The 9,802-nt window shown below is 44.5% G+C and overlaps 1 long non-coding RNA gene across 1 annotated transcript; it reads right to left on the bottom strand.

Annotated features, from left to right (window-relative positions):
• Positions 1–2,441: 2,441 nt before the first annotated feature.
• Positions 2,442–4,050, bottom strand: LOC311432207. Its single transcript, XR_014689893.1, has 2 exons — positions 3,601–4,050; positions 2,442–3,505 (listed from the first exon to the last, which is right to left on the bottom strand). It is a non-coding gene; the product is annotated as an uncharacterized lncRNA (long non-coding RNA).
• Positions 4,051–9,802: the final 5,752 nt, after the last annotated feature.

Below are 9,802 nucleotides of genomic sequence, written 5' to 3'. Positions count from 1 at the left end.
AACCTCAGCAACGTCCTGCAAGGTCTGAACACCAGGTGTGGTTTCCATAGCCAGCTCCATCACCATCTCTTGTTGTGCTGAGTGGTGAGACCACCTCTCCGTAGACTGGGAGAGGTAATTTCAGGGACTTACTGGTTGCAAAGCACGGAGGCAGGGTGGTGGGATGCCCTCCTGATTCTGTGCTGTGCCATGCTAGCTGGCATCTGCACGAGCAACAGACAAACTGCAGCAGCATCAGATCTAACCACAAGCCAGACCACTCACAGCGTTCTGTCACATCAGGGTTTTGATGTGTGTTCCTTTCCATTTTGGCTTTCTTTGTCTAAAACACTGATGGCTTGCCTGGTATTCAGATTTTCTGAGGACTTGGCTCCTCTTCTGCAGCAGGGTGGCCCTGTGAAACCCCCCCCAAAACTAGGAGCAGTGCAGCCTATTTTGTATCTCACCTGTTGCATGGCTTGTTTTACTGCTAGCTATGTGCTGGTCTGAGCAAAACCTCTTCTCTTGATGCACCCTCTCTGTAGTCAGTGCCTAAAGGCCAGCTAAGCCCACATCTCAGATCTCACAAGGCAAGAGGAACAGGATCAGAAGTCACTAAAGCCTCTTTAACCCACCCAGCTGCATGCATAATCCATGTCCTGTGATGCTCACCATGTTAATACCTGGAGCTATTCCTTCATCATGTTCTTTGTGCTTCATATCTTCCTTCCAGTGAGCCCTCATGCTCCCAGGCTGCCTCCCAAAAAGGTTGTAAAGCAACGGGAGCCCACTGCAGCCCTTGCAGCTTCCTCCTGCTTTGACATTTCTTTTCCTTCTTTTCCTTTCGCATCACATCATGTGGCAGTGAGAAATGTATAGCTTGTCATCGGAGGGAGAGGGGAGATCAGTCAATACCAGGCTCTTTCTTTTCACTCTGACTGAAAGCCACACATGTAGATTTTAAGGCTGCACTAATTTCCCGTCAGCTCTGTAAGCTATCTGTCACCCGTGCCCATATATTGTTCTCTCTGTCAAAGGGGGAAATAATTGAAACTGGAAAAAAAATAAATACTGAAGAAGGAGTTACACGGTCTCAGAGGGATTCACTTGAAAACAGGCCTTGCCCTGCAGGCCTTGGCCCGCGTCCCAGACACGAGAGCGGTGACTGGGAGCCTGCCACCCAACAGGACGGTGGTCTGGGACCTACAGAGGACTCTTGGGCTGGTGTGCTGGGTTTTGGGATCCCAGTCTGCCTCCCAGGGCACGGGAAGGAGGAAGGTGCACGAGGCCCAAGGGAACAACCAGATTTTAGGCCAGGGAAGGAAGGAGAAGAAGGAAGCCCGGTGTAGCCTAGTGGAGGAGGCTCAAAGAGTCCTTATCAAAGACTGTACTGCCACAACCTTGCACGTTTATTAACATGTTCTACTAAATCATCACATATGCTAACCACCAGAAAAAGCACATGATATGCTAAGTGTGAAGAAAATACACAGGCTGCTCAGCAGCTTAACTCAGCAGCTTGTTCTGCCTCCCCTTTCCCCAAGCCCACAGATTCAGCAATCATGTTGGGATATATGATCATTGCCCGAGGCACTCTGCTCTGTATCCTCTCTCCACATACTGCTTCCTCCATTGAATGCCCTGTGCCTGACTTGGGAGTCCCTCTTCAACCCTTGTTGGTTTTCTCTGGAGATCCCATAAATTCGCACATCCCATTTCTGCCTGTTCCTGCTTATGGCATCCCCAGCACCTATTGTCCAGGCAGGAGTTTCTGCTACAGCCAAAGAGGTGAGGAAAAATCCCACAGGGACCACACTTGCTGTTGGTGGATCACCATGGCTTTGTATCCTGGGGTGCTACACAATGCTCCCCTCACCCAGAGGATGCTGCCCATCCCAAATGTCAGTAGCTCATCCCTACCCAGAACACATCTTGTACCTTCAGACATAGAAAGTGGGTGTCTTGTTTTAGCAACTGAATCAAGCACTGCTTGTCTGTGGGGTAACATCTCTCTCTGCCAGTCAAGCTGGCCTCACCCTAAAATCAAGGGAAGGAAATAGGCACTTTCAGAGTGTGGCTAATTAGTCCTATTTTAAACATTGACAGTAGGATGACATTAGAGACAATTCATTCTCTCTGTGTTATGACCGTACTGACCCAGCCCTGGTAACTAGAAAGGGAACAGGGCTCACCAGTGCAGATGAAGATGTCCCTACTGCATAAAACCAGCTTTTCTCTAGCAAATACCACCCCTGATTTCCCAAACCAAGTGCTTCAGGATGACCCCATTTGCCATTGATTTGAAAACCTCCTCCTTTGAAAAGCTCCAAAGAAAACTAACCATCTTGTTTTTATTTTACAATCATCCCAGATGTCATAATTTTAGGTAGAAGAATATAGTTTTGTTTGGTTTGATTTGGTCAGGGTTGATTGCCACTGAGAACAAAGGAGAGAAAGGCAGGTTTAAGATGCTGTTTATTTTTTTGTTTGTTTGCTTTTGTCATGAGAAATTCTCAATTTAGGTTAAGGTGAGACACCTGTCCAGCTGAAAACATCTGCAACCCAAGGAGTTCTCTAGCAGAGTGAGAAGCTTGTGTAGCCTGTTCTGTCTGGCGTTTTATCCTGAAATCAATGGCTGGCATATCTGGTGCTGTGGCAGAAAAGTTTGTTGCCAGGAATGTGCATGAAGAGATTTTATTTTTCTTCTGTTAATAAAAAATAGAGGAAAAAAAAATAATCCAAAACTTCTCAAATGTCAGCTTCACAGTAGAGGCTGCTGTACCACCAGAAAACAGAGCAGGCTTCTCAGGAGATGGAAAACAATTAAAAGCAGGAAAACTTTTAGTCTCTCCTGCCAAAGGAAAATAATCTCAGCCTACAACAGATTTTTTTTCTGGCAAATAGTTGCGCAGAGAAGAAACAAAACAGGAAAAAAAAAAAAAAAGGAAAAAAAAAAAGAAAAGAGAGGCTTTCCAGGGGTACACATGAGCCTGGCTGCCGCCTGTCTCCTGTCCCTTCTTGACCTGCTGATCCCACCTGTCTCTACAGCGTCTTGAGGCAGTAAGTACCCGCACTTCACTCCCTACTTTGCAGAGAACATTTTTTCATCAGTTTTTAACCAATCCTCCTCCAAACTCAGCTGTGGCATTGCAGGATTTCTTAGCAGTTCTGCTTTCACTTTATCCACTGCCTTTGTGATGATGGAAAACCAGAGTGCATTCCCCTCTCTTCTCCTCTGCGGATTGAAGAGTCCTAGACTTGTTATGTTCTCCTCATGAAGAAATGCATCCATCCTCTTGATGACTCTTTTCTCTGTTCTTCTAACTCCAGTATGTGTAGGTATGGTCTGGTCCACCTGTGGAGACCAGAACTGTGCCCAGTAACCATGGCAGGAGACCTCGTAGCAGTAATTGAGGATATCTAATGCACCTTCTGAAGAGTTCAGGCTCATTTCTGACATTCTTATGTCAGCTCTCCAACACTGTCATGGAATCCTCCACTGATGGAAATTTCTCTGTTTCTCCAGCTGCACAATTTAAGTTTTCAACAACTTATTGCTGTGAAACGTTTCCCAGAGCCTGCCTGATATCTCCTCCTCTGGAGCTTTGGACCATCACTTACCAGGAGACAGGAGTAACAATTCCTTCTTCCATCTCTGCAGCTGCCTCCTAGATATTTGAAGACCATTTCTATGTCTCTTCCCCATGTTATCCATTCTATACAAACCAACCCCTCTGCTTTTAATCCTGCACCAAGTTTTTTCTTCTTTGGAGTCTTTCCTAAAGCAGGACACTTCCCAGCTTTGCTTCTATGTGTTGCCAACTTCTGTGTAGCTTTGCATTTTGTGTTCACTTGCCCCAAGTTAAAAATGGAATAAGTAAGTAAAATAATGCAAATAAATAATCTTTCCCCACGCTTTTAAGAAGAGTGGGGATTGATACACCAATGAAGAAACCAGAGACATAGGACAGGAGGAAACTTAAGGAGCTCAGCTTTGAGTGCTGTGTTCAGGACAGCATTGTTCATTGCTGCAGGCTCCATCTCTCCATCAGAAATCTTCGGTCCCAGGCCCTTCAGTGACACCATGTTCAGGAAACACCAAAACACCATGTCACCCACAGCACCCCACCCCACCACCTGCAAGACCAAGGCAGCCAAAAGCATCAGCCCAGCTGAGAGAAGGGCTTTGCTGATTAGACCACAGGACCAGGAAAATGGCAGAGGCTAATGATTTGTCATTATTTCAGCATCTGCTGACTTCAGAAAGAAAATAACCCGCCTCTTCCCTTCATCTTCAGACTTTGGGAGTGTTTTCCCATCGCCTCCCTGTTGAGTCTCCCTCCTCTCCTGATGAATGCACGACAACAATAATTTATTTTCTTTCAAGCTGCTTTAAGGCTAGCAGTTTTCTGACGCATTTAATTTTTTATCTTACAAATAAGGCACTTGGCAGCGAGTAAGGATCTGCATGCAGCTTTTAAACAAACAAAGCGAGACCAGCACGTCTTATGGAAGGGTGCAATGTCCTAGAGCTTTTTGCGTCGCTGCCAGCTCACAAAACCAGGGCTGTCTCTCCAAGCTGCAGCACCAACATCACCCATGGCGAGGAGCATTTCTGCTCCACACCGAGGCAGCCTCAAAAGCACCTGTGTGAGCCCCACACAGCTGATGAGCATGACCCACCCTCGTCAGGGTGGGCTGTTGTGATTGCAGGGTGAAGTCAACCCAAAAAGTCCTTCCAAGAGCAGGTGCTGCTGGTGGGAGGTGGAAGTGCTTGTTCTCTCAGCAGGTTGGAAGTACCGCTGGCGGCAGCTTTTACAGCAAATCTGCTCTTCTGTGCCAGTTCCTTGCTGGGCTCGGGGGGGTTGTTTCCCCTCCAAACCCCTTGCCTGGTTGATGTGGGTCTGGAGGAGCTCTGTGAGTCAGGGGGCTGCATGCATGAGGCTGTATGTGTGCACCTGCAGAGCTGCAGGACAGCTGCCAGGATGTTAGAAGGAGTGCTGGGGACGTGACCTCGCACGGCATTTAGGGGATATAAGGGACACAAGGAGCGTGGCTAAGAGCAGGAAGAAGTCCTTGCTTTGTGCTTTGCTGAGATTGAGGTTTCCACCCCTACACCTGAGAAATTTTGTTCAGATCTTTAGGTGGCCAACACAGAGAAATACCCTTCCTGGAGAAGAAAATAGAAAAGTCCTCTGTTTTCTTCCAAAGGAAGGTACCATAATAAATCATCTGTCTTTATTCTGTCCCAGCTTTTTATCCCACCATTTTGCATGTTTATAGCAATTCCTATTTTCCTGTAATTACAAAAAAAATAATTAATAATGACTGAGCCGATAGAGCAGGGACACCTAAGCAACTAAGAACAAACTTAAGCAACTAAAAAAAAGGTGGGGTGTTGATGTGTTTTGTAATAGCTTTCAAATAAAAAGAGGTCTTATGTGTCTCATCATCTGCTGGAGGGCAGGAGAAGGGCTCAGTCATGCACCAGGGCCAGTGGATGAGAAGATCCTCCATATCGAGCCATAGTCAATTGTAATTCCCTGAGCACTGGGCTCAGCTCTCCTTTCCCTGCCATGGTTGCTTTGATACATCGATAAAATCAGTGCAATGACAGCTGCAAGGTCCAAGGTGACCACAGATTTGTTACAATAATTATCAGTTTAAGCACAGTTTGTAGGAGCCTTGAATTACTTGACGGCTGCTGCCATCAGCTCTCATCAGAGCTCAGAGCTCTTCAAAGATGACACAAGTGCTGGGCTCTGCATATAAATAAAGGTCCAGGCACACAGTGTCTGTAATAAATACTAACGATAACAAATGATTCCTTGTCTGAAATAGATATATATACCCAACTTAGCAAAGATAGATTATTTATTTGGAAGATTTAATTTCTTTCCCCATTGACAAACTGTCAGACAGCACATCAAAATCTCTACTAGTTCACCTGTTATTCATCAAATAATTTGTGAGAACAGGACTTTCATCTACAGTGTGCTTTTTATTGCCACTTCATGAGAAGTATTCAGCATTTGACCTGTTTTGACTGACATTATTGACCACATCCTATCAAACCTGCTCTTGCAATATGAGAACAGCAATGTTTAGACTCTGATGAGGTTGTAATGGTTGTTCCTTAAACCTTAGCAACCACTTAAGGCTCTGTCCTGTCAGTATTGTAAAGAAACTACAGAAAAATATTTGTGTTTGAACTATTTATTGCCCTGAGTTCAGGCTGCCGTATTTTGAGCATGTTTTCTACCATGTCGCAACCTCCACCATTTAAGCAGAAGCCTAGATGAAAAACTCAGGCTTTAACATGTTTCTTCACTGACAATAGCGTCTTTTTTGTGGTGGTGGCCCACTGAACTCAGTGCAGTTTGTTTTGGAGGGAGTCATAAAATCAGTTATATTCACAATGAACAATACTCAGCCCAGAGGAAAGTCAGCACCATTATTTCAGAGATAAGCAAGTCCTCAACTAGGCTCTGCATGTAGAGGAAGACCTGGCCAGGCAACATCTGTAATATGTAGCAGCTGTTCTAAAAAATGTTTTGCCTGAAAGAAAGTGACGGAGCAAATAGTGAATGCATTGAACAGAGCTTAACTTGAAGTTGCTGCATTCCTCTACACACAAGCCAAAAATCTTTCAAAATCTGCCTTGATGGGGAAACCACTGAACATTTTCACTCATTCATAAAATGAACAATTTTCTTTTGGGCTCGGGACCCTCTGAGAAATTACTTCTCTTGTTCCAAGCACTGACTTCATTCTCTACAGGCAATTATAGTAATACTGCAGTTAAAGAAAAAAAAATAAATCAGGTCAATCAAGTTTGGACAAAAGTATGTTAGTCCTCCCCAGTGCATGTCCAGGCTGCTCTGAACAGACCCAGAATTTCGCACTCTTTCCTCTCATTCTTTGGTCCAAATGTCCTTGCAATTGTGGGAGATAGCAAAGGTTGATGACAGGTAGATATGTATCTTTGGGGCACATTCTCAAATCCATTCAGATAAAACAAAACTTCATAAAAACATTAAATAAATCAAAAAAAAAAAAAAAAAAAAAAAGACGATTTTAAAAATACCCACATAAATCAACGCAGTCTTGCACCTTGCAATGTAACACCACCGCTGGCTATCTATTTACCACACTAGGGTGTATTTTCTCCATCTAGCACCATTGCACCCACAAAAGTCAGTAAGAGAAGGGTCTGCTTTCACTGCAGTGAACTCGTAAATGCCATTGGCACTTGCACAAAGCAAACAGCCAAAAGCCCTGCACAGAGATCTGGGCCTTCCAGGGATGACCATGAAGGATTAATTCCCTCACACAAGGAGTGGATGAGATCTTGCCTGGGACAGGGGCAAGCTGGAAAAACACAACTTGCATGAAATCTCAGTGTCTGAATGCTGAATTTTCCAAGCTGATCTTGATTACCTCATGCCCCTCATGTGGTCGCTGGATCTGCTCTTTATGCCCTCAGCTGTAGACGAGGGGAAGGACCAGAGCAGAAAATGCAGCTACAACCTGATTCCCCAGTGTTGCATGCACACCAGGTGTGTCTGCAACAACAAACAGAGCAAGGCACAGGCTTGACTGCTGTCTCACACACCTCTGCACTGCTTAGCTTTTCACCCTGAGACCCCCCAGGATACCTGAGACCTCAGATGATGCCTGGGAATTGCCTGGGAACATGTTAGCTAAATAAAACCATACCAGTAAAACCATACAGGGGCATGCTATTTAGAAGCATATTAACAATTTCAAAGTATGGGCCACCCCAGGTCAGGAGTTATTTTTTAGTACCATGGGCACAGCAATGTAGAATCACAGAATCATAGAAATATTTGGGTGGGAAGGGGCCTTAAAAACCATCTTATTCCTCCCTATCTCATTGTACTCGTGTTCATCACTCATGTTTCACTCGTGTTCAATAAGTCATCGGAGATAAATAATCAATGGAAACAGCTGCTGCCTGCTCTCTAAATGGACCCAGATAAATAACATACTTTTATTTCTGGTGTTTCTTCATCTGTCATTGCCTTTCCCATTAAAAAGAGTTATTAGTGTGACTCCATATTGGATTTGTTCCTTAGGATGTACCCTGTGATTAGCTGTTTGGATTGTGAACTTATTCTGCCTGTGGCAGAATCACAGTCTAGAAAGAAAACATAGGCAAAAATATTTAAACAAGAGCATAATGGTATAATAGAGAGTATTGGAAGCTGCCACAAATTTACTTACTCTGGAGATAGTCAGATTTTAGCTTTGGGGTCTCCTGGGTGCTTTCATGCTAAAAACTTTCATGCTGTGCAAGCAAAAGATTGGAATTAGCATTTTTTTATTATTATTATTATTATTTTGCACCATTAGATCTGAATGCAATTACTTCTTATCTCTGTTTCTTACATCTTCCTTTATAGATGCAGATGCTGAGGTTCAAGAAGTGAAGTGGTCGTTTCCTCACTGATGTAGAACTGAATTCAGCCACTTGAATCCCCATGACAGAGGCATTTTGCAAAGCTGTGAAGCACGGCTCTATCAGAGCACAGGGCTGCAGAGTGACCACCTCTTAGAAATTAGTTTAATTACCAAGCAGGTTCCTAGAGAAGTGGTGAAGACACCCTCATCCAGAGGTAAAAATGAAAGGTTTCTCTCATGGAACAAGAACATGAGGAAAAATATCCAACAGTATACATTCTAGTGCATAAAATCCACAGCAAAAAAATAACACAATTCTGCCCACTGTCTCTAAGTCCTACTTTAAGATGTCTTGGGTGGGGGTCAGTGGCATGCCTGTGCTCTTATAAATGCACCAACACAACAAAAAGAAGAGCTTTTCTCCACCCCAGTTCCCATCTGGTCCACCACTGGAGGGATGGGGATGAGCACGGAGTCCAGCCAACCCAGGCTGCTGTGGTGAGGGAAGATGTTTGAGGGTTGTCATCAGCCCGTCCGTCTGCCGGTAGCTGATAGTGGAGCTCCCAACATTCCCACTGCTGGAGATGTCCTTGGGGCATTCTGATGAGCTCCCAAATTGTTTTCTTCCTCTCCAATTAATTATGTAGCTATCTGTGGCATCCAGAGCAGCAACATTTTTAATCTAGCATGTCAAGGCAGCCATCTGTCCTTCCTCCCTGAAGCTATAGGAGCTCGTCCGGTTACAGATAGGCTAATGCAATCACAGAGAGACACTATCACATAATTGGATAAACATGCCACAGCCATGTGTTTTGGCTCTTCCCTCCATCCTTTCTGCTGTCTCAGCTCCTTCTGCCCATTCCACCAGGATTTCTCCCTGTTGCAATCCGCTCCCTCTTCGCTTTTTAGGTTTTTCTGATTTCTCCCCTTCCTTTTCTTTTTTGCATAAAAAACAGAGGGCGTTTTTTTTATCCTCATTCCCATGCTAAAAGCTTAAAGTAGGCATCCCACAAGAGTAATATCCATCCACAAGAGTAATATCCATCAGATAAACACCCCTCAGAAATGTTTCAATACTAAGGGGAGAGGGAAGACCTGAATGAAGAGTCTTTAAGCATCAAGACTTACAACTCGGTTCGTTCATGTCTGTCCTTCTAAGCAAGTGATGGCTCTGGAAAGGGGACTCAGTTGTCTGTTCTGTCACCCTGTGTTAGTGACATGATGCTTCAATGGTGATTTTGAAACCAAGAAGTAGCATATAAATACAATGCATTGCTAAGAAGGGTGTGAGGAAGAGGAGAAATGCCTGGCGAGGATGCACAAATGGACAGCACATTTCCAAGGCTGAATCACCAGCACAGCCTCATCAAAGGAAGCTCACAGCAAGTGTGCAGAGTTC

Source organism: Aythya ferina (genome assembly GCF_964211825.1).
Source record: "Aythya ferina genome assembly, chromosome: 2".
Classification (NCBI taxonomy): Eukaryota; Metazoa; Chordata; class Aves; order Anseriformes; family Anatidae; genus Aythya; species Aythya ferina.
Note: the sequence above shows the minus strand (reverse complement) of the source record. Positions and strands in the feature narration are given on the sequence as shown.